Raw genomic sequence first — 24,871 nt, 5'->3', positions numbered from 1 at the left:
CTCACCCTAACAATAACCCTAACTCCTAACCCTAACCCTAACTCCTAACCCTAACTCTAACCCTAACCCTCACCCTCACCGTAACCCTTACCCGAACCCTAACACTCACCCTAACCCTAAACCTAACCCTAACCCTCACCATCACCCTAACCCTCACCATCACCCTAACACTCACCCTAACCCTCACCCTAACCCTAACCCTAAACCTAACCCCCACCCTCACCCTAACCCTCACCCTCACCCTAACTTTCACCCTCAACCTAACCCTAACCCTCACCCAAACCATAACTCCTAACCCTAACCCCTTTGAGATCCCCTGTGGACAGGACCGCGGGGCAAGGCTACGCTAGTGCTGAGAGCCAGATATGTGCCTCATGACAAGCCTGTAAGGCCGGTCACGACCTGAGAGACTGCTCTTCAGGACTCGAGGCTTCTTGACTGACGCATGCGCAGTACCCAGAGTGGCGAATGCCTGAGGTTTTGGTCAGGATCGTCCACCAGGCGGGAAAGAAGTGGTTCCTATTACTGACAGGTTTAGGTTCCGCCCTACTCCCTGCCCCTTTATCCCCTCCTGATCGCTTATTGTCGGGAGCTCGGATTGGCGGTTTGGTGGTACCGGCGGCTGCGTGGCCATTTCAATGGTCGTCTCCCTCCTGAAAGGATCCGAGCGGGCGCCAGGCCAGGGTGGGCCGCGCGGCAGGAGAAAGCCAGGGAGACTGACAGGAACTCGGGAAGTCTTTGCCGTGCAGTAAGAAACCCTTGTAAACCTTCAGCCCAAGACCTTCAAATTTCAGCCTGGGAAACCCCAGATCCCCTGATCCCCAAGAGACCTCGAATCCGCTAACCTGGACTGACCTTAAACCCCCTCGGCCTGAGACACCGACGCACCTCAGCTTCAGACACCTTCAAATCTACCGTTCACCCACAGGAACCCCAAATCCTCTAATGCTTAGAGCCCAAACACCCTAAGCCTGAGGAATCACAATTCCCCTCAGCCTAAGGCACCCCAACCCACTCAGCCTGGGAAACCCTAAATACCGCAGCCACAGAGAGACCAATTTTCCCCAACCTTAGAGATCCTGCTCAGCCTGGAAACGTCCGTCAGCTTCAAAGACCCCCAAATAACGTCAGTGTCAGAGAGCCTAATGCCCCCTAATGAGAGACCCCAAATCTCCTTAGCCTGAGAGACCCCGAGTTTCCTCAGCCTCAAAAATGCCACATCCTCTCATCCTGAGAGACCCCAAATTCACTTTACCTGATGAATCCCAAAGCCTCTCAACCTGAGCATCCCAAATCTCTTCAGCACGAAAGACCCAAAATCTTGTCCTGAAAAACCCCAAATAATATCAGCCTGAGAGACCCCAAATCCCCTCGACCTGAGAAACTCCCAGAACCTCAGCCTGAGAGACCCCAAATCTCATTGGCCTTGGAGACCCCCAATCTCCTCAGCCTGAGGGATTGCTGCTCCTTAGAGATCCAGGCTACTTTACTCCCAGACTTTTCCAGAATCTCCTGGTGGAGATCCCGGAAGCCTTCCTATGAGAAATGTTCATTTCCTCTCGCTGGAGGAGAGCCCCGCTGATCAGTGTAACCTGAGTCCCACCAGTCAGGGGCCCTCAAGGTCTCCATGGGACTCCCCTAGCCCTCACACCTCAGGAATCCCCTTGAAGACCCCTAGCCTTGACCCTCAGTCACCTTTGCCACCCTTCCTCAGATGCATCAAGATGCAGGGGAACTGAAACAAAACAGCTTACATTAGGTGGTCTGTGATGGCCAGCAGAGACCCCCCCATCCCGTCAATAGCCCCCAGACCTCCCCAACGCCCTCCAGTCCTTGCAGGGTCCCCACATCTTCCTGGTCTGGACACCCTGGCCAAGTGGAGAAGACAGAGCCTGGCTCTGGGCAGTGGTCTGGGCTGTGGCCCCCTCTCAACAACCTCTCTTTCCACAGGAGCTTTGGCCTTGCAGCTGGGAGACTCATGGGACCTTCTCTACCTTGGAGGTGGAGCAGGGCCTGCCATCCTGTCCCGGCACCATGAGCTCAAACAGCTCCCCGGAGGAGAACCCTGAGGGAGATGCAGGGAGAACAGGGTGGAAGCCCATGGTGAGAGGTGGGGGAAGTCGAGCGAAGCTCCAAGCAGGATTTGTACGAAGGATGGAGAGGGGGTACTAGTGACAAGCAGCTGGTGTCTGGAGGGCCACAGACTTGTGGCCTGCAACTCTGTGTGACCCTGGCTGTGCATGTGCATGCAATGGGGACAATTGGTCCTGTCTGGGACATGAGGGAGAAAAGGAGACAAGAATCAAACTCTCTGTGTTGGGGAGAGCTAGGAAAATGCTGTGTTCTCTCAAACAGAACACAATCTGGGGAGGGAGGTAATGAACATCTTTATCCTTGTTTCACAGAGACCACCCCAAGACCCCAGCCTATGTTCTGATTGTTAAGATTACAAGGCAGAAGGAAAGGCCCCACTCGATCTTGTGATGTGTGCAGTAAATCACTGATGTTATTTTCTCTAGGCTAAAGATGCTTCCAAAGACATTCCCATATACTTCTCCAAGGAAGAATGGGCAGAGATGGGAGAACTGGAGAAAATTCACTATAGGAATGTGAGAAGGAACGATAATGTGCTGATTAATTTAGGTAACTTCAAGTGCTGGTTGCAGACCGGCCTGCGAAATATAAAACAGGTCTTCTGTCCCCGTGTTATTTTGGCTCTCTCTTAGGCAGCTGCATGGGCCCACAGTTCCCTTCTGTATGGAGAGAAATCTGGAGGGGAAATTTTGTTCTTCCTCATCTTTTTTTTTTTTTTTTTTTTTTTTTTTTTTTTTTTTTGTCAGTGCACAGCCGAGTATCGGCACTAGTCATGCAGAGCTCACATCTTGACCTTGTTCAAGACTCTCCCAGCACGCGCTGAGCCACACTGGCTTTGTGGTGCTTTCCATTGCCACCACCCTTTGTTCCTCCTCTCACCACTTCCCTTTTAGGACAAAGATTTGGCTTCTTTCCAGGTGTCGGAGCCTCTCAACTAGCTTTCCTGTGTCACCAAAGGCAGACCAAGCACCAAGTGGATGACACTGAGGATTCTGATGAAGAATGGACACCTCTACAGAAAGGTGAGGGGCCAGGAGGAATTAGAGGTGACCTCCTGAAACCATCCTGGGTTGATGTCTCGGCTTTATCTCAGGAGTTAACAAAGGAGACCATGTTCTCTCAAAAACGTAAATGTTCAACAAACAAGCAAGATGCAATACAGTATATACAGTAAGAGGCTATTCATATAAAGGTTTTAAACCTGTAAAATAATTACATATTTTATTTACAGATACAGTAATAAGTGCTAAACGTATAAAAATCTGACTGTGAGTAAGAAATACCAAACTCAGAAGTTATTATCACAAGAGAAGGAGGAAGGGCTGGCAGGTGGCTTCACTGCGTCATAGTTAGCTCTTTTGTCTGTTTTATGTCTATTTTTGAATTTTGAAATAAAAAGTCGAAATGAAAACATTTCCATCAGCTGTGTCCGAATGTTGAAATAGGATTGGATGGTGATGGATTTATAGGATTTCCAGCATTATTCTCCACACTGTTCTATATGTTTAAAGTTTATCATTCTTTAAAGTAATAAAAGAAAGACTGGTTTTGCTAGACATTGTTAATTAATCAGCGGGAAATTAACTAAACTTTCATTGAACTGTAAATCCACCAAAAAGCTTTCTAACCCTAATGTCTTAATAGTTCAGTCATTGGATCAACGGTCTTAGAAGAAGACATGACTAACCCCATGGTTTGTCATACATCGTTATCTGCACTCAGTTGATCCCCACCTTAGTCACTTTATCGTCTCTTATCGAGAAATCTTGTGGGATTTCTACAAGAATTTTTTTTTTCCTTTTGAGATTTCTTATGAGAAATCACACAACGGCAACTTACCCTTTCTAACAATTTTTGAGTGTTTGATATTATTAACTATATACACACTGATGTGCAAGAAACTGCTAGAACTTTTTCATCTTGCATAACTAAAGCTACACCCGTTGAACAACAACACACCATTTCCTCCTGCCCCAGTTCTTGGCAACAATTCTACTTTGTTTCTATGAATTTGATTATTTTAGATACCTCATATAAGTGAACCATGCCATATTTGACTTATTGTGACTGGCTTCTTTAACTTATCAAAATGTCTTCAAGGTTTGTCCACGTCATAGCACTGGCAGGGTTTCTTTATGTTCTAAGGCTGAATAATAGCCCATTGTATTTATATACCACATTTTCTATATCTATTCACTTGTTGATGGATATTTAGGTTGCTTCCACCTCTTGGGGGGAATCTCTCTCTTCCTCTTCTTGTAAAAGCACTATTCCCATCCTGAGGGCCCCACCCTCATGAACTCATCTAACCCTAATTACTTCCCCAAAGCTCCATCTCCCAATGTTATCACACCAGGAATTAGAATTTCAACATATGAATTTTGGAGGAGCAAAATCCAGTCATAGCACCCATTTTTTAACTGAGTTTTTTTTGTTGTTGAGTTGTAGGAGTTCTTTAGATATTCTAGGTATTAACCCTTTTTCAGACATATGGTTTGTAAATATTTTCTCTCATTCTGTAGGTCGCCTTTTCACTCCACTGATTTTTTCTTTCAGTGCTCAGAAGTTTTCAGGCTTTACATAGTGTCTTTGTCTATTTTTGCTTTTGTCACTGATGCTTTTGTTGTCATTTCCAAGGAATCATGGCCAAATTCGATTTCTTGAAGCTTTCTCCTATGTCTTCTTCTTGGAGTTTTATACTTTTGGGTGTTAGATTAAGGTCTTTAATCTATTTTGATGTTATTCTTGTATGTAGTGTAAGATAAGGGTCAATCTCCATTCTTTTGCATATGGCGATCCACTTTTCGCCATACCGTCTCTTGAAGAGACTGTCCTTTCCTCCATTGTGTGGTTTTGTTTAGCGTTTTTCCATGAAAGTTAAGCCAATTCATTTTTTAAAAGATAAATGTAATGGAAACCTTGTGAACACAAGAAGAAGCAGAGATGAGGTTTGGTGTTGTTTTCTTTGCTTTGTCGTGGGTGACCATTTACCTCAGTTGGTGAGAGTGTGGTGTTAACACCAAGATACAGGGTTCTATTTTAAAAAAAGAAAAAACATTTTAAGAAAATTAGCAATGCCTCCAATAGAAGCAAAGGTCTTAATGTTACTTCAGAAACCGTTTTCAAATCACCCGTGGATAATACTTGGAATTGTCACTCTAGTTCAGAATTCTCTGTCCCTGATGAGAATCTTCTGAGCTGGGAAATATTTACCGACCAAAACACTGATTTCTCATCACCTTTTAGTCAAACCTCCTCGGGCGGCCTTCAGAGTGGGACAGAGTAAACACCAGAAGGTGAGTAACTGAAAAATCCTATCGACAAGTCAATCTTCCTCATGGAAGATCCAAACACATGGAAGGGAAGGAGAATGTGCAGAGTATCCTAGGACTGCTGCCTTTCTTTTCTGATCTCTTCAGCACAATGTCTGACATCATCATTTTAAGAGTTAATAAGAAGAGCAACAATAATCACTACCACTCGTTTTATTTTTGCAATATTTCAGACTTTATTTTAAGCATTTTACATGAACAAACTCACTCAAAACTTACAACTATAACTATAACCATTTTGTGGATGAAAAAACTGAGCTACAGAAATGTTTGAGATCACAGTCAGTAGTGGTTCAGTCTAATCCAATACTCCTTCATTCTCTAAAGTACTTACAAGCTCATTAAAACTTTCGTGTTTTGTAAAGTTCATGCTGCCTTACCCAGACACCTTTACATTATTCATCGGACTGATTATTTCAACCTAATTCTTGTCTGCTGTGCTAAGTGAGAGATAGGCTAAGACACTCTGAGGGAAACTTGCAAATATACCGTCAATTTGCACTGCGCACGGTCCCAGAGGAAGACGGAGAAAGTTCCTACTCTCTCACAAGGGATGCATTCAGATGTGAGAAAGTTGCTCCAGGCCCTGAGAAGTTTGAGGTTTGACTGAGAAACAACAGATAGGAAAATGACTTAGCACTTCATGTACTTTACACTATCCAGTAGAAATGCATCCTGGTACTGATTTTAAACTCTCCTCCCTGTAGGAAGAAGTAATTACTCCTTTCTCTGGGCCCAAATTAGGCAAATGTCATGCTGTTTCGAATCATTTATTTAGCCTGCTGCTTCTGTATTGTGAGCTCTTTGAGAGCATGGTCCATACCCGATTTTTCTCAGGAGTCCCAGGTGAGGCTTAGAGCCCCTGAGGGCCCCCTGAATGTTTTCTGAATGATTCCAAGTTTTGCAAATTAAAATACGTGTAACAGGGTCAAGTAATGCTGAAGATAATATCTTTGAATTAGATTTCAACTGTAGAGATGGTTGAGGAGGTAAATCGATGTCAGGACTATAAGAGAAATTATTAATCTCATGTTTGCACTGTATTTAACAACTCGCAAAACACTTTGGTGAACATTATTGCATTTCATGTTCACTATACCATTAAGAATGAGAATGCATGCCAATTTGTGGATCAGAAAGCTGAGTAGAATTAACTAATAGTACACCCTTCCTTAAGTAGAATTGGTACAGGAACCAGTTCATTCAATTCCAAAGTTAAATATTACTTCCTGGTTATGGCAGTTTGCAACTCTTAGCATCACTTTCTTAGTTGTCTGCATACATTTATACCAACTGTTTCTTCTCCTCCCAACCTCACTGTTCATTTTCTAGATGTGTGTTGTACCCTCTGTGCTTTTCTACATTTCTCTTTCCATCAAAAGTCTACTAGTTCATAGAAGATCCCCTCTTTTTCTCTATAAGCCCCTACCTCCTTCTTTCACAGACCTGGTTGAGTCTCCTGCTAGTATTCCAAAATATTCTCCCTCCCTCACTCTCACGTATATAGAGAAAGTTGAAAAAAAAGAGCCTTAAGACATGGGTTCTAGTCCTGGAGTCACTACCCAATCAGGCCTTTCCTTTTCTCTCTGGTATTCAGACACTCCAGGTTTTTCAAGGGACTGTTGAACAAAACTCCTACATGTGAAAACATGTTGCAAGCCCTAAGAAACTAAATAAATGTATGTTGGTTTTTAATATGTGACTCTCACATTAAAGGGAATGTCCAGGGCACTGTTAAGTAATGAATCTAGTTTGAAGAAATTGCCCAGAACAACAGATTTCCTGAACACAAGTGACTCAGAGAAGGCCCAGAAACGAGTGTCCCCTCCTGCAGAAGCAAGTACCTCCAGACGGCACTCTAGACAAAAATTGGGTAAGAGAAAATAATTTGGGGACTTTATCCCCTCTAGGTCCTTTAGAAAAGTTGGTGAGTATGGTCTAGATATGTGGCGTAGACTTTCAATAGGCCTGCACTTAAGCTGGACTATGCTGAGACCAGAAGTTAGGTACTGTACTGAATAGCATGTGGGAACACCAACTCTGAAGTCACACGCTTGTTTTAATCCACGCAGAATCATTAGGGCCTTGGGCAGACATTATAAATTCTCTGCACTCCTTAAAGCTAATCTGTAAAATGAAGATAAACACATATAGCTCATATATGTTTTAAAAGCATTAAATTAAATATAAAAGAACTGATACATACAACTGTGATAATAGAGACCACATTTTCTTATTGTACATCCATGCCTTTGTTCCATGCCTAATATGTAATGCACCCTCAACAAATATTTTGTGGATAAATAAATGCATGAATGAACTGTTTTGTAAGTAGAAAGTTTGGGAGGTTCAATCTGATCAGGGGAATCCAGAAATTAAAATTGACTTATGCATCTGTAGTCAGTGTGGAGTCTTAGTCTCTCTGAAATAATAGTTAAGAGGTACTGAAGGGGTGGGGAGCCAGAGTATGTAGAAGGATAGATAATAATTTGATGGTAAGAGATTTCACATCTTCTGAAAAAACAGAAACAAACACTCCAGACTCCTAACTTCACTCACTTACTCTTCTCCAATGTAGAACTCGAGAGAAAGGAGATTGAAGGGAAGGTGTACAGCCTGCGAGAAAGAAAGGGTCGGTCATACAAAGAGGTCGATGAGCCTCAGGATGATGACTACCTGTGTAAGTGACCCTTTTGGCCCACTCATGGAGAAGGCTATATCCCGGTAGAATAATTTTATCTTGTTGTTTGACCCCAAATCATTCCTTTACTCTGGTGGCTTGGGATACAGGATTGAGGCTAAATTATGTAACTGCTGGGCTCTTTCTGAAGCTCTTTATATCCAGGAACATGCACTATACTTTTCCAAATCCCTGCTGCTCTCGCCTCCAGATTGTGAGAAATGCCAGGACTTCTTCATCGACAGCTGTGTGGCTCATGGTCCCCCTACATTTGTAAAGGACAGTGCAGTGGACAAGGGGCATCCCAACCGCTCAGCCCTCACTTTGCCCCCTGGGCTGAGAATTGGGCCGTCGGGCATCCCTGAGGCCGGGCTTGGAGTATGGAATGAGGGATCCGATCTTCCACTGGGTCTGCACTTTGGCCCCTTTGAGGGCCAGATCACAGAAGATGAAGAGGCAGCCAACAGTGGCTACTCCTGGATGGTGAAAAGGGCCTATCTTACCCCATCTTCTGGTTTCCTATATCCCTTCTGTGCCTTTGGTGGGACATCACCTTCTACATGCTAGAACATGGATACTGGCAACATGGTTAGCTCTGTGTACTTAGTGGTCTTTGCATGAACCTGGAACTCCTATTTAAAGGTCAGAGGGTGAGCCGGAGAAAAGTGGCACAGAGACAGAAAAAGTGCATTCTCCCTATGGGGCCTCTGCTCTGACTGGACAAATCAACTCAGATGTGTAGATGATGCTGAGGAGTACGCAGCATGTGTCACCATTGGCGGCTGAATCCATGCAGGCTCAAAATGCATCGATGACAGTACAATAAAATAATTCTGATTATTACCTGCCCCTCAACCCCAAAATGACTAACTTATTTTTCTGAAACTCAGATCACCAAGGGGAGAAACTGCTATGAGTATGTGGATGGAAAGGACAAATCTCGGGCCAACTGGATGAGGTAAGGCCAATAGGTTTCGGGTTCCAGCAGGGACACTCATCTCTCTCAAGCTCGGCTTCTTTCCTCCTCAGCATGCCTCCCTCGATGGTTTTTACACTCTCTTTTCTCCTTACAATGTTCTTTCATATTATGAACATCCAGGAAAAAGAGATAAAATATAAATATTACCATTTCTTTTATGAAAAAACTAAATCTCTATGATAGACAAAATTGGGGCACCAGAATAAACGCTGAGGAGCCTAGATTCATTGGGGATGCTGGATTCGCACTTTAATTGATCTAATCAGCATTTATTATGCACTTACTATATTCTTGTTTAGAAAATGGAGTACATCACATGAACAGATCACACAACCCATGCCCTCGTGAAGGACTATTGCGCGGAGATGTGAAACATTTGATTATAGGAGAAGTACACAAGGCCAAGACAATGTAAAACAAGGGACCTTTAATCTGTGAGGGCAGGAAATCTTGCCAGCTTCAATGAAATTAAAACCTGAAGCCTGAGAAGTGAGCTGCAGGGTGGTCACGGGCCTCTGTGCTGCATGGACCAGCCCCTTTCCATGAGGGACTCTCATTTTATTAGAAGATAAGAATATGGACATGCTGTTATTATTCTGTATTTCCATGCTAGGACAAAGGGACCTCTAAGTTTCTATGGGAACCCAGGGAGGCAGGTGAATGGCACCTAGGTAATCTATGGGAGATTAGAGAAAGGTCTCTTAAAAGAAGATAGACTTGGGGTGAGTAAAGAATGATGTGTGCTAATCCAGAAGCGGAGTACATGATTGATCAAACACCAAATTCTGTGCTATGAGCAGAAATCGATTCAGAGTTTAGAGAAGTGAGAAGTCAGTGTTTTATGGCCAATCAAGGTGGAGGTAAGTCTGTAATTGGGCTTTGAAGAATGGATAAGTAGGCAAGGGGGGGAAAAGCATTCCAGGCAGGATGAGCACCATAAGCAGGACTTGGAGAAAGAGGCTTAGGTATGAACAGCAGGTTCCTGGAGGAGGGTAACGGCATGGCCCGTCACAGCATGGGGGCCTTGACCATCTGGTGACAAGCCCAACATGGCCCTGGCAGGTAGTGGAGACTCACTGCCTGTTATTTTCTGTCCCTTTGTCTGCCTCAACCCCAGGTATGTGAACTGTGCCCGGGATGATGAGGAGCAGAACCTGGTGGCCTTTCAATACCACGGGCAGATCTTCTATCGAACTTGCCAGGTCATCAGGCCGGGCTGTGAACTGCTGGTCTGGTACGGGGATGAATATGGCCAGGAGCTGGGTATCAAGCGGGACAGCAAGTGGAAGAAAGAGCTCACAGCAGGGAGAGGTGGGCACCACTATTATTCTTTAAATAGAACAGAAGAGAAAGAATTCTCCTTGGGAATTTTCATGGTACAACTCTTAAGTAGAGTAAAATGCAGTCGAAAGATGGAAAAATTTCAAATCAGGTGCTTCTGAAATTAAGGATTCATTTCATTTGCCTTTGACTCTTAGGGACAATTTATATTTTGAAATTTCTGTTCTTATTTTATTTTTTTAACTTCTTTATATGAAAAATATATAACAACATATAGTCCTGACGGGCTTAGAGACAAAGAACAAGTCTCAAGCACCTACCAGCTCTTTTATCAAGGCAGTTTCATCTGGCTCTTTTAATTGTTTCTTAATTTCTTCCATATTCCTAAATAACATGCATATGTTGTTTTTCATTCATTCATTATTTCAATTAGTTGTCACGTGATTTCCTACTCTGTGCCAGACGATGTTCCAGGAACAGGAAATACACACAGAACAGGATGATCAGAATATGTGCTCTTGAGCAGCTGACACGTGAATTAAGGAAACACGCAGACACGCACAGGCATGTGCATATCAGACAGTGATTCGTGCTTTCAAGACAACTAATCCAGAAAATAGCCTAGAGATCATCATGAGGAGAGGGAGGGTGTGACAAGGGACGGTCAGGGAAGGTTCTTCTCAGGACATAACATTTGAGAGGTGCAGAGTTGTGGGCAAAGGACTCCAGGCAGAGGGAGCAGCTCGTGCAACAGCCCTGAGGCAGGAGAGAGTGAGGGTGTTTGAGAAATGGCTGAGACCACCCAGGTGAAGGAAGCAGAGAAGAGAGCAGAGGTCAGAGAGATACACAGAAGCCTGGACATGTAGTGCCCATGATTCCTGCCCAGAAACTGGGGATTTTCCTAAGATGGAAACAATTGTGGAGTTTTGGTTAATTTTCAGAAAATAAACTGCAGTGGGTAATCCCATCAGAGTCCACTTTAGACTCCAGGTAAGAGAGGATGGTGGTTTGGATAAAGGTGGGAGTCAGGAGGTAAGAAGTCTGATTAGGGATATAATTAAAACAGAACTTTCTATTAAATTTGAAATGGCCTAAGACTGAATGAAATAACTCAAGTAGGAATATTTGGCGTGTCACCCAAGGAAGGACATATTTTCATTTTATGATTTGTGGACAGAGAGAGAAGCAATTCACAATCTAGTTTAGGCAGCAGGAACCAGAGTCGTTTACTCAAGGGGGACTGGACCACTCTGAATCCCACTTCCTGATGGAGAACCAGGTACACAAGAGTCCTCAATTAAATGTCTTTGACGGGGGAAACTCAAATTCAGTGTTCTTTAACCATTACTCTACACTGCCTTCTACATTTGTGCATCTCCAGAAGAAGTGGTTCCTGACTTTATAGATCCCTTTTCCCTCATAAGAAAAGTCACTAAGGATGAGTCCATCCATAACAGCTCCTTTTCGTGTTGCTATAACACAATACCTGCGACTGGATAGTTTATAAAGAACAGAGGTTTATTTGGCTTATGATACTGGGACAGCTGCATCTGGCATGAGCCTCAGGCTGCTTCTACTCATGGTGGAAAGTGGCAGGCAGCTGGCAGGTACAAGCGGCAAGAGGAAGCATGAGAAAGAGAGATGGGGGAGGTGGTAGGGTCTTTTAAACAACCAGCTCTCGTGGGAACTAATAGAGTGAGAACTCACTCACTACTGCCACCTTCCAGGGAGAACATTAATTCATTCATGAGGGATCTTCCCCCCATGACTCAAACAGCTCCCAACACTGCCATATTGGGGATCAGAATTTCACATGAGTTTTGAGGGTTCAACACATCCAAAATCTATCACCATCTATGTAATCCAAAGTCAGTTATTATTTCTCAGTAGAATAAAATAGCTGCAGATGCTCTATCAGGAAAAGTACCCAGAGATTAGGGGGAGAAGACGATATGATATGACCCAGAAGATACTTGTAGTGTGTGTGGCAAAGTCACTGCAGTTCCTTCTGTATAAAGACTGAAGCTGCCTCTGATGCTACTGAAGGTCCCTGGTTTGGCTGATACATAGACAAGGCCCTTGACCTAGGATTTCTGGGTTTCTGAGGAAGATGTAGAGAACAAAAATGGAATGAAAAAAGACTGTAAAGGAACACTCGGTGGGAGACAGCAGGCGTTACCACATGAGGAATGATTAGGGGAGCAGGCCTTACCATACAACAAAGCAGATGTCCCAGACAGTGTTGTCTACATCTCGCCTAACCAAAAACTTCCTTTTTCAGCAGAACAAAAGCCAGAGATCCACCCATGTTCTCCAAGCCCTCTGGCCTTCTCCAGTCAGAAATTCCTCAGGCAACATGTGGAACACAATCACTCCTCTCAGACCTTCCCAGGGACATCTGCAAGAGAACTTCTCCAGCCAGGGAATCTCCATCCAGTTGGTCAGAATCAGGAGCAGCAACGTTCTGATCCACACAGCTAGAATGACAAGGCTGAAGGTCAAGGGGTCAAAGAAGGGTCCAACCCCTTATATAAAAGGACAAAGCAGAGGAGAATTTCAAACACATTTTCCAGCCCACCCAAAGGACTAATGGGGAGTTCTCAAGAAGATTCCAGAACAGGCCAGAAAGTGCATCCAGAGGACACAGGCAAATTATTTGTGGGGTTAGAAATCTCAAGAATTGCAAAAGTCAAGTGTGGAGAGTGTGGGAGAGGCTTCAGTAACAAGTCAGGCCTCATCCTACACCAGAGGACACACACAAGGGAGAAGCCCCAGCAATAAAACCACATCTCAACAGAGAGAGAGGTGGCCACCACACACCTCCACGCCCCAGCACTGAGGGGGCTTCAGAGAACGTCTTTTGACCTCTTGCCTTCCCCAGGAGTGTCGAAAAAGATGTAAGCGATCAAACACACCCTCCACTTTCATGACCAGAGATGAGGCAGAAAATGTGCGGGGGCCGGGATTCCTTTAGGGCTCACGGGCTATGGACAGGTACAGATCCCCTCCATGTCCCACATAGCTCCCCTCTATGTTCTTCTGGCCTCCTTTTCCAATAAACGTTGTTCCCACACACACCTGCAGCACGGGCAGTGTACCTCGTCCCCAGTTCCGAAGGCGAGAGAGTCCGGGAGGCCACGGGAACTCAGACTCTCAGCCGGGTCTCACGGGAACCAAGTCCCACTTAAATCACCTCCTGGGCCCAGGGAGAGAACCAGGGGAGGAGATGGAGACAGGGATGGGTCGGGAGGGGACCACCCCCACCAGCACCCCATGGTCTCTCCCGTTACCCCCATCTCTGTAGCCTCAGAGGCGAAAGCCAGGCACAGACACGAGTGGGAACTCAAGAGAAAAGGAAAAGGAGTCAGGAAACCAGTTGGCCAAGGCCCCAACTTCTTCTCTATGGGTCCAGTCATCAGGTTGGGTATCAGGTATCATAGCAGAGGGGGCAATTGCAGCCCCAGGATCTGGGGCACGTTTACAGAGCAGGGCTTCAGTGGTGGGGTGGTCCCAAACCCTTTAATGACAGAGCCCTCACCAGCTGTGGGCTCTTGGTCCCTCCTCCTCCAGCTCCGGGAAACAGTGCAAGGGGGGGCGGGGGGAGACTGCTGGGATCTGGGTTTGAGGCTGCCCTACATATAATCAGGGTATGCTCCTGCGTAGGTCCTCTCCCCCAGTCCCAAAATTTCCACCTGTAAAATTAAGTCTCTGAAATGGGGGAGAGGGAGGCGGGGCCTAGAAAAGGGAAGGAGTCATGGGACAAGTCTGCCTGGGCGGGGACTCAGGAGGAGAATCCTCTAGGAGGTCGTAGATGGATAGAGTCATGGGAGTAACATTTTGGGGACTCCACTGTGACCTGTCTGAAGCTGGGGAACACAGGACGGGGTATAAAAGGCTGGTATCCAGGGCCAGGGTTCCACAGAAGAGCTGGGGGGAGATGGGGATGGCACTACACCCCCTGCTCCTCCTCCTGTCCCTGTCCCCTCTTGGGAGTGAGCCCTCACACAGAGAAGAAAACCAGGTCACTGCACAGACTGAGTGTGTCTTCAGCGGGAGGCCGGCGGGCACAGGGGAGAAAGCTGATGATCCTGTGCCAGGTGGGCTCTGAGCTTCGGGGGCACTGCCTGGCCTGGGTGCCCCACGTGACTCAAGGCCCTGTCTAGGCACAACTCAAGGGAGCTAGGTGGGCAGGACACAGGCCCAGACTTGAAGTCCTGTGCCCCTTAGGGCTGTGACTGTCATACAGCATTCAACGTGGGAGCCAATTTCTGATCAGACTCTGCTGTTGAGAGAGAGTCAGAGAGGTGGTGAGTTCACAGAAAAAGCCAGGCAGACCTGGAGTTGGCAAGTGCATCACAAGCAATGAAGTTGTGATGAAACCCAGAGTCGCAAAAACAGCATTTAAGTCCTCTAAGAAAAGTGCCAAAAGTCATCCCTGCAGAAGTGTCGTGGCTGTCCTGCTGTGCTCAGAATGCTGAGGAAGGAAATCAAAGGTTGCCAAAACATCCACTTGCTGGTTCAGGGTTACAGGATTTAAACAACATGCTGGAGACTGACTGCATTGGATACATCACAAGGTCATATGGGGAATCTTAAACAAAATGCTGGAGCCAATTCGGATCCTAGAAAAATGCGACTGAGTAGAGGAAGCGCTTGCCTGGGCCCTTTCAAGGTAAGGAAGTGTTTGAGGTAACCTGAGAAGCAACCCTAACCACAACCATGATATCCAGCCCTAAACCTCGAAGTGTAATCCTAACACTAACCCCTGCAATACTGGCCTCCCTGTCCCTGCAGTTCCCATCAACAGAACCCACCCCCTGGGGTCTTGGGGTGGGGCTCGGGGCCACACAGCTCTGGAGCTGAAACCATTTCTCAAAACTCCTGTATCTTGCTTTCCAACCGGGAATCACAACCCTGTCTACATTGCCTATTCCCTTTCAGTAGACGAGAGTGGAAGCCAGACTGAGAAGGGGCCTGCACATGGATCACAGGTAGCCCTGAACCCTATGAAGACCACATAAGAATTTCAAATCAACTTGCCAGAATGAAAAAAGAAGCATCCCCAGAGCGCCTGAAGTGCAGCCAGGGATGGCAGTCACAGGACCATGCCGGGTGTTGGGATTGAGGTGTCTGGGCACCCACATTCCCCTGGGTGGATCTTGTCACCACAATCTACCCGTTGTCCAATCTGACCCTCAGCAATGTACCCATGGTGCCCGGAGGTGGGCAGGAACCATCACACATCTCAGAATTCACCCCAGTGTCCCCCAGCTGATGACTTTCAGAGAGCTGACACTGAGCACATCTGCCTGACCTTGTCCTAAACTCCATGTGTGTCAACCCACATAAACTCAGAAGCAGCCAGTGACATCGATAATACTGTGATAGATGGAAAAGAACAAGAGAGCAGAGTTTGATTGTGTGAGATATACAGTGATAGATATAAAGTGAGATATATATATATAGTGAGGAATTCATATAGTGAGGGATATATAGTGAGAGATATATATAGTGAGAGAAATATATAGTGACATAGTTATAGTGAGATATTCATATGGTGAGAGATACATACAGTGAGCTATATGTGCTGAGATATTTATATAGTAAGATATTCATATAATGAGAGAATTATCCAGTGAGAGATACAGAGTGATATATTTGTACATAAGCACACTATTATAAAAATCTCCATTTCTTGGCAAATTACCCAAGAACTCAGCCAATATGTGGCAAAATTTAGTCACAGACCCTGGTGTATTAGCCCATTTTTGTGTTGCTATAACAGAAATACCTGAGACTGGGTAATTTATAAAGAACAGAGGTTTATTTGGCTCAGGATTTTGGGACAGCTGCATCTGACGCAGGCCTCATGCTCCTTCTACTCAAGGCGGAAAGTGGCAGGCAGCCGGTGGGTACAAGCAGATCACATGGTGAAAAGCAAGAGAGAGAGAAAGAGAGAGAGAGAGAGACAGACAGAGAGATAGACAGACAGACAGACAGACAGACTCTTTCTCTCTTCTTTTAAAGCCCTCAGAACCACACGCCTGACCACCATTATTAATCCATTCACTACTGCACGGTCCTACAATCCAATCACCTCTTTAAGGCTCCTCCTTTCAATTATCCTAATAGGATTTCTCACCCTCTTAACAGTCACAGTGGGGGCCAAGTTTCTAATACATAAAACTTGGGGGACACAATTCAAGCTGCAATGAGTTTTGGGGGGGCACGATTCAATCCGCTACACCTGGCGTCGTGGCTCAAGCTCTGCTCAGGTAGCCCCTGTCCGGTGATGGCAGATCCCCTGGACTGCTGACGCCCTGCACGCTCGGCTTCCCACCTGCTGACAGGCTCCATCTGGCTCGCGGAGAGGGTGAAGGATGCAGTCAGAAGGTGGACACTCGGGAACCAGCTAAAGTAGGGGCAAACCTCCTGTCTGCCAGCTGCCCACTTCCTACACCTGCACCCCAGCTGTCACTCTGCGGCACCTACACCTGCGCCTCAGCTGTCGCTCTGCAGGACCTACACCTGCACCCCACCCTCAGGCTGCCATCTGAGCCGAATGCTGGCGGATGGGACGGAGCGGAGCCGGACGGTGGCGAGTAAAGTCGAGCGGTGGCGGGTAGAGCCGAGCGGTGGCGGGTGGGCCGGATGGAGCCCAGTGAAGCCGAGCGGTGACGGGTGTGGCGGGTGTGGCGGGTGTGGCGGGTGTGGCTGGTGGGCCGGGTGGCGCCAGCAGAGAGCGGGGCGTTGGACGGGGGTAGCGGCGTGGCTGCTGGGCCCCGGCGAGCAGGTGGCCTGGGGCGCGCGGCGGTGCCCGGGCGCTGGGAGGCTCACGGCGGGCGTCGCGCAGCCTCTGGCAGAGCCTGGACCTGGGCGGCACCCCGGTTGCCCCTTTCGCTACTTGGCTCCCTCCCCGTCCTGATTCCCGCCCCGGACCGCGCCTGGCGCACGTCCCCGGGGCTCACGCTGCGGTGCGGCTGCGAGCCCCGGGCTCCCGGGCTCCAGGCTTCGCCGCCCCACAGCTGTCTGGACCCGGCCCGGAGGGTCCAGAGACGGGCCGCACGCACCGCGACCCAAGGTCCGCTGCTCCGCCCGTCGGTCAGGAGGGCTCTCGCGGACACCTGCTCTCTGCCGTGTGGCCACCCGAGTATGGATGGACACGACGCCCTCACAGCCGCGCTCCCTCTGGGACCATTAGTCCTACTCGCTGCTGCAGCCCGAGGGTCCCCTGGCCCTGGACAGCCCCGGGATGATCCCTCGCCAGGACGCCTTTCTGCTGCCTGCGCCATCCTGGGCTGGGGACTGACCTCCCTGGCCATGCCACTGACCCCTGCGAGCGCCCAGCCACGGCGCCTCGCAAGCTGCATGGCTTAAGGTTGGGGCCCAACCCAAGTGGGGCCCATCTAAGCCCATCTCTCAGTGCACCCGTCAGTATCTCTCTCTAAGGAATAATCTTTATTGTGGTGAAACATTCGTAACATAGAACTGACCATCATGACCATCTAAGTGTCCAGGTCAGGGGTATTGAGCACGTTCACACTGCTGTGCAAACATCACCACTGTCTCTCTCCAGAATTCTCTCATCTCCCAGACTGAGACTCTGCACCCACTAAACACCAACTCCCACAGTGCTGGGCTGGCAGCAGCCAGTGGAAATCTGCCCCGTGGGAATCTGATCACCCTGGATCCCAGTCTCTCCGCAGCTGGACTTGTGGTGAGGCTGTCGCACGGAAAAGGAAACAGAACGCCCAAATGAGAATTTTAAAAGGGGGTCTTTACCGGCAACTGTCTCTCCAGATATTCTGGTAAGAGAAGAGCCCTGAGTTTAAATTGAAAGGGTCTATTAAAGGCACATAGTCACACAGGCAAGAAAATCATATAGTCACACACGTTTCCTCCTAGTGTGAGGAGGGAGAGGGTTTCGCGAGGCCTCCTTCCAGCTGGTTACAGAAGCCAAGACAAGCCAGTTAATCACTTAGGGACAGCAAAAACTTCCACAGGGCGGTTTCCTCCTCAGGTTGTCTAGATAAATCCAGATACAGCCCTTGGTTTTATTAGTCAGGGACAGCATAGGCGGGAAACAGCAAAGGCAGGCAGAATTTAAAATTTTTGTAAGAACAGGGCAATTTTTAAGCTTCAATTTTCACCATAGATGTTGGGGGGTGGGTTCAAACAAGGACACTTTTCGAACAGTAAAAATGGCATTAGCTAAATCAATCTAACTCATCACAGACTGTGAGGTGTGGCACATGATCTGTGATGGGAGAAGAGCCAGGTCTTCCTCCGAGGGAGTAGGGGGAACAGGAGACAAAGCCTAGTGCATCCAGTCCGCACCCAGCTATCTCTGCGGCCAGCTCTGCCTCTCGCTCTTGGGCTTGGTCCTTCATTCATTCCACAACATATCCCATATTCCTCCGCCTCGTGCCCATTTGCTTAAAATGGTTGAAACGGGCTTTACCTCCACACTCACGCTCCTGCACACTGAGGGTGCACTGAGGAATCACATTTTTCCAGGGAGTCTAAGGAAGTGCAGCACAGCACCCCAGAGTGTGTGTGCTGCAGAGAGAGGCCTTGTTCCTGTCGGGTCCTGACCACATGACCCAAGTCACTAAACCTCTCTTGAAACAGTAAGGCTAAGCCTGTGAACCAAACTGACTCCATTTTCCCTGCAGAAGACACTTTGTTACTTTTCCACTCCTCAGTCATGAGACCCCTCCATGCAAATGATTACCCCATGGGCTGCCCTGACAAAACAGACTGACATAAGACAGGAAACAGATATTTCCTGAGTGGCTTGTTTACTATAATTGTAAAAGTTACAGTTTAACCTAAGACCGCTTTAGGAATTCCCACCTGTGCACAAAGTATCAAGGTGACTGCTACAATGACCCTCCTGGGGTGACAATGATGAACAGCACTGCCTACTGAGCATGCACCCATGACACAACCAGGAAGAACAGAACGGACCACCTCCTGTGATGCTGCCTGCCACCCCTTAACTCCTTTCCTATAAAAAGACCCTGAGCAGCTCCCCTGGGGGGGGCTAGCTTTACTGTTGCTACCCCCCTCATGCATAAGTCCATCTCCTCTTTTAATAAAGCGCTGCTTGCTTTACTGCTGGGTACATTGTTCATTTCTATGACTTTGCAATCCGAGAGCCTAACTTAATCACTGGCAAAAATTGGAAGGGCATTGGAGAGGACTCCAGCTGCAAGAGGCAAGTGGCCACTGGGACTATTTTGCTCCCATGTCTCTGCTGCTGGCAGATCTCTCCTGGAGTCCCTGGCCTAAGTTCTGACAAGTCAATGCTTTATTCTCTTTACGTTTCTCTGACTTTCCCGGCCCTCTTCTGTTTGCTGGATTGTATCCACGTCTGTACAGGTGCACTGTGGAGGGCTCCTGGCTATGCTTTGTTTTTCTGATTTAAATCTAGTTGGTACTTTTCTTCTTTATGCTGAAAACAAAGGGGAGAACTGCTTTTATCTATTCTTGTTAATGGAGTAGGTTGGCCCCGCAGATTGGGACTAGGCTGAACTGGACCCCACTGCTCCTCTTTTCTCTTTGTTTGTTTGCTTGGTTAGAAATTTAGTTGAATACGTGTAATCTGAATAAACCTTCCAATCCTTGCATCAGCTTTTGGACTTCGAGGTCATTTGTTTAATGCGAGAGGGCAGGGCAAGCCTGGCCGGTTGGTAACACTCTGTGCCTCAGTTTCTTTGTCAGAAGAACAGGGAGAGTATATGTTCCTGCCTGTACGAGTTTGTCAGGGCTGCCATAACAAAATACCAAGAACAGGGCTTCAGCAGCAGAGCTCTATCCTCTCACAGTCCTGGAGGCTGGCAGGCCAAGATCGAGGTGTGGCAGGGCCAGTTTCTCGAGAGGCCCTCTTCTCCCTGTGTCCTCGCGTGGTCTTTTCACTATGCACAAGCATCCCTTCTTTGTGCTCAAATTCCCTCTTCTTATAAGAACAGGACATTTAATTAGGGCCAGCCCTAACACACAACCTCATTTTATCACTGTGAGACCACATACAGTCACATTCTGAGCTACTGGGGGTTAGGGTTTCAACTTATGAACTGGGGTGGGGGAGCACAATTCAGCCCATAGTACTACCTCACAGAGCTGTTGCAGGGTTAATGAATGAGTGTAACGTGCTTAGCACCATGTCTGGCACATGGTATGTACTCAGTAAAAGTTAGCTATTGATATTATTATGTATGTCTGTGATTGCTTGTATATCTTTGAAAGGCAGACTGGTATGGCATGAATTGTGTTTCCCCCAAAAGTCATAATCCCCAGTACCTGTGAATATGACCTTGTTTGGAGATAGGGTCTTTACAGACGATCAGGGTAAGATTATGTCATTATCATGGGCCTATAATCCAATACGACTGGTGTCTTTACGGAAAGAGGAAGTTTGGGTATAGGAAAGACGTGCACGGGGGAAGCCGGCCATCTACAAGCCAAGGCCGCTGCAGCCTCTGGAAGCTGGGAGAGAAGCATGGGGCAGGTTCTTCCCCACAGCCTCAGAAGGAGCCAGTCCTGCTGACACTCGATCTTGTGCTTGTGCCCCAGAACGGTGAGAGAGGACACCTTGCTGTTCAAGCTTCAGCTGTTCGAGCTGCCCGGCCCGTGGTCCTCTGTTGTGGCAGCCCCTGGAAACTCATGCGCAGACTGCCCTTTACACTCCTAAACACCTAGAGCCCAGTCTAGCCCTGGCGATGCCGCAGGCGTGCTGTAAGTAGGTTCTGAGTCTGCTGCGAAGTTTCACCGTCTCTCTGGGATGAAATCACGTGTCCTCATCAAGCACTCACTGCTGGTTCCCAGAAGTTCCTTCATGATATTTAAGGTGCTGGAGTCATGAACTAATTCTTTCATTTTTTTTGAAAGTATGATTTTCCTGATGTTTTTCCCCTAAGTTCTCCCAAGAGGTCCTCCAGGAAAAAAAAAAAAAAAAAAAAATTATGACTCTTTTATTCTGCAGGTGTCTGGGAAATGGAGGAGGGGGAGAGAATCTATCCCAGTTCTCCTGTCCCTGGAGATCAGGATTCCCCCCAAGCCTTGCTGAAGTCCTGTTGCAGCTGGGAACAGGTGAAAACCTGCTATTTAGTTTTTAGAGAGTCAGATAAACAGGCCGTTTGCGGCAGCACCGGTGTGGGCTCAGGGGCTGAGAAGAGGGCTGGGATCCAGCTGCTCCCCTGGATAGCTCAAGCAGCAGCTTCTCTGCCCTGCTTCTGTCATCCAAACAGGCCGTGGACACCTGGGAGGTAGGGGGCGGCCTCCTCGATACACAGTGCCATGCAGAGTGGGAACCGTGGAAACCGCAGCACGTGCGGAAAGTCCCACAGCCAGGAGGCAGTGCTGACACCGCTAGACCCTCCCTAGGGCAGAGCGCCTCTGCTGCCCCCCACCCCAGCGATGCACAGCAGAGCAGCCCTCTGAGCCACCAGCCTGCGCCATGGCAACTTCACAGCAGCTGGATTTAGAGGCGTGACGCGTCTGAACTGAGAGGCTCGAGCCACCCAGGCCGCTGCCGTGTGTAGCTCAGAACCGGCCTCAGCCAGGATGGCCCCTGACCACCCTCGGGGTCTGCTGGTGACAGACGTCCCCTCGTCCCTTCCTTGTCATCGCTATGCTGATGACACAAGCACTGCCGCCTCCAGCCTGGGCTCCTCTCCCCAGTGCCAGGTGCATCTATGCAGCCACCAAGTGGCCACCTCCCCTGGGGGCTAAGGGGTGTCCAGACAACAGAGATGGGGTCTGCTGTGCCTATGCCAGGGCGTCACTCTGAGCCAGACATAGGGACTGTCCCCCACCCCCCACTCCCCTTCATGCCCCAGCTCTGCACGTTAGTGCTCCTGACGGTTCCTCCTCCAGAATCTAATCCCACCACTCACATCACCTGAAGCCACAGCCCCATCAAGCCCCCACCTGTGTCACTGCCCAACACACTCCTCACCCCCAGCATCGCATACCCAGGCCCATGAGGCTTCCCGGATCAAATGTCAGACTAGGGCACCCCAACTCCCAGCTCCTGAGGGTCCCCATGTTTGCTGAGCGTCTCTTGGGGGGGACGTCACACAGCCCTGAGGTCCTCCTCAGGCTTCCCCTTAGCTTCCTGACGCCAAGCACTCCTGGGCGGGTCACATGGGCACCCCAGTAGGTCAAGGTGACACAGCCTGATGGAAGACACCCCAGAACTGCTCAACTCAGGAGGGGACTGGCCCCCTCACCATGGGATTAGTAGTGTCAGTGGATTTCCCAGCTGGAACTCCAATCCCTGCACATGGAGTGTCCCCCAAGCCACCACATCACCCCATGGGACTTGAGGTGAGAGGGACTAGCACACATCTTAGCCCTAAGAAGGGTGCATGGGCTACACCAAGTCTCCCCAAAGCTTATGTGTTGGAGTCCTGACCCCAGAATGTGACTCAGAATGCAACTGTGTTTGGAGATGGGGTCTTTAAAGAGGTGATTAAGATAAAATGAGGTCACAAGGGTGGGCCCTAATCCAATAGGATTGATGTCCTTATAAGAAGAGAAGATTAGGACACAGACACACATAGAGGGATGACCATGTGAGGACACAGGGAGATGACAGGTTCTACAAGGACAGAGGCCTCAGGAAGAACCGGCCCTGCCACATCTTGATCTCAGACTTCAAGCCTCCAGGACTGGAAGTGATACATGTCTGTCGTTTAAGCTGCCCAGGCTGTAGGATATTGTTATGGTGGCCCTGGCAGGCTCACACAGAGTAAAATCAGATCCCAGACTCAAGGAGCCCACGCACCCCCCTTGTATGTCCCCTGTAACTTTACAGGGTCCCCAGGGACCCGGGGGCGTCCTGAGCAGAGGGCTGTGCCTTGATGTACATAACCTTCAGGAAGCAGCCTCTTGCTCCCTCTGTCACAGTCTGTCTGGCCTGGTTGCGACATGTGCTCGATGTGTGAGTGCTCTCGACTACTTGACACTGTGCATAATTGACTGCACTGAGCGTCACAGCCATACTTAGACTGGGACTTTTCTAACCCTAACTGGCAGCCTCGCGGTTGTGCTGCTGAGCAGGGAGGGGCTGCCCTGGGTGCGCATGTAGCAGGGGGCCGCTGTCCCAGGGTGCACGCTGTCAATGGTGAAACTGGATCCTCCACACAACTCTGCCTCCAGCTCCATGCTCCCTGCACTGCCCAGCGACATCTCCCACAAGATGAAGGGATTTCAGCCTTGGAGCAGGGATGCTGCTGTTCTCCAGGGGCAGCTGGTTCATTGGGGAGGGACGCTGGACTCATAGAACATCTGACATGTGGAGAACCAGGGTAGAAACCATTGTGCCCATGCATCAGCCTTGGCCTGGTCCCGCGCCCAATTCACCACACAGGCATGGGACTCCAGGTGTCCTCACCTGAGTGTGCTCAGGCCCAGCTGTGCCCTTCTGGACAGTTGTATCCGTGCTACTAATTTCAACCATGACGCCAAACTCACTTTGGGCCTCATGGATCCAGTAGTGGTCCCCACTTGGGACTTCTAGGTGTGTCCCTTGGGCTCCAAAGATTAGTGTGTTCTCTGCCCAAGGCGGCCACTATCTGCTCAGACGTATGCTCTGTGTAGGGCCCTGACCGGGAATCTACCTGTCAGGCCATGAAGTGGTGCCTGGGGTCTGCTGGCATCTTTGGGCCTCAGTGACCTCCCTAGGGACAGTGAAACAGAATCAGTTCTGCAGATCTCATCAGAGATACCAGGCACCTCTAGCTGGCCTTCTGCATACACGGTGCCCTTTTGTAAAAGACTGTGTCACACATGTGGCCCCAGCCTGAAGCTGCCCCGTGAACACAAGGTGAGACCTTAATGCTGCCTGGGGAGCTAAGAGCAATTAATGCCTCTCAAATGATAGTGGTGGATATTTTCCGTGTAACAGAGACTTACGGCGCCTGGGAGTTTTAACTATGCCGGTTGATGTCAGACATGCTATTGGCCATTCTCTACCAAGTGTCTGCAATTACAGTGAATTTGCTGATTTGTGCTGTTAAACAAGGCCGGCTTTCTGTAAGTACGGCTGTCCCACTCACAGGCTCCCTGGGAGGCTGGGCTGCAGATAAAGTGCCACCCACCCTCATAAACCCTGAAAATGTTTACATTGCAAGCACATTCACCCGAGCACTCTCTACAAAGCAGCGACGTACCACAAGCGCTCTGACACACCAAGAGAATGGCAACATCCCTGGGGTCCTAGACCCGACTGAGTGCAGACCAGCCACTTGCTACAGCAGGGCCCAGCACGGTGGCCCACAGCCATCTGCATGGACTTAACTGGATTATTCAACAGGATAGACAAGGGTGTGTAATATGCAGACAAATAGAGGAAGCAATAGGAGAAATTTTGTGCATAACACGACTGCATCCGTGTTGAACACAGCTATACACACTCTCAGAAGGCAAGTTTATTCCTGCAATCTTCTCCAGGGCACCCACTCCCACACTTGATGCAGAACTGCAGTTTGGCGTGAT

General features: G+C 48.4%; 1 pseudogene; it reads left to right on the top strand.

Annotated features, from left to right (window-relative positions):
* Positions 1-2,034: 2,034 nt before the first annotated feature.
* Positions 2,035-17,743, top strand: LOC134369100 (histone-lysine N-methyltransferase PRDM7-like; annotated as a pseudogene).
* Positions 17,744-24,871: the final 7,128 nt, after the last annotated feature.

This window comes from Cynocephalus volans, unplaced genomic scaffold (assembly GCF_027409185.1).
Source record: "Cynocephalus volans isolate mCynVol1 unplaced genomic scaffold, mCynVol1.pri scaffold_35, whole genome shotgun sequence".
NCBI classification, from domain to species: Eukaryota; Metazoa; Chordata; class Mammalia; order Dermoptera; family Cynocephalidae; genus Cynocephalus; species Cynocephalus volans.
Note: the sequence above shows the minus strand (reverse complement) of the source record. Positions and strands in the feature narration are given on the sequence as shown.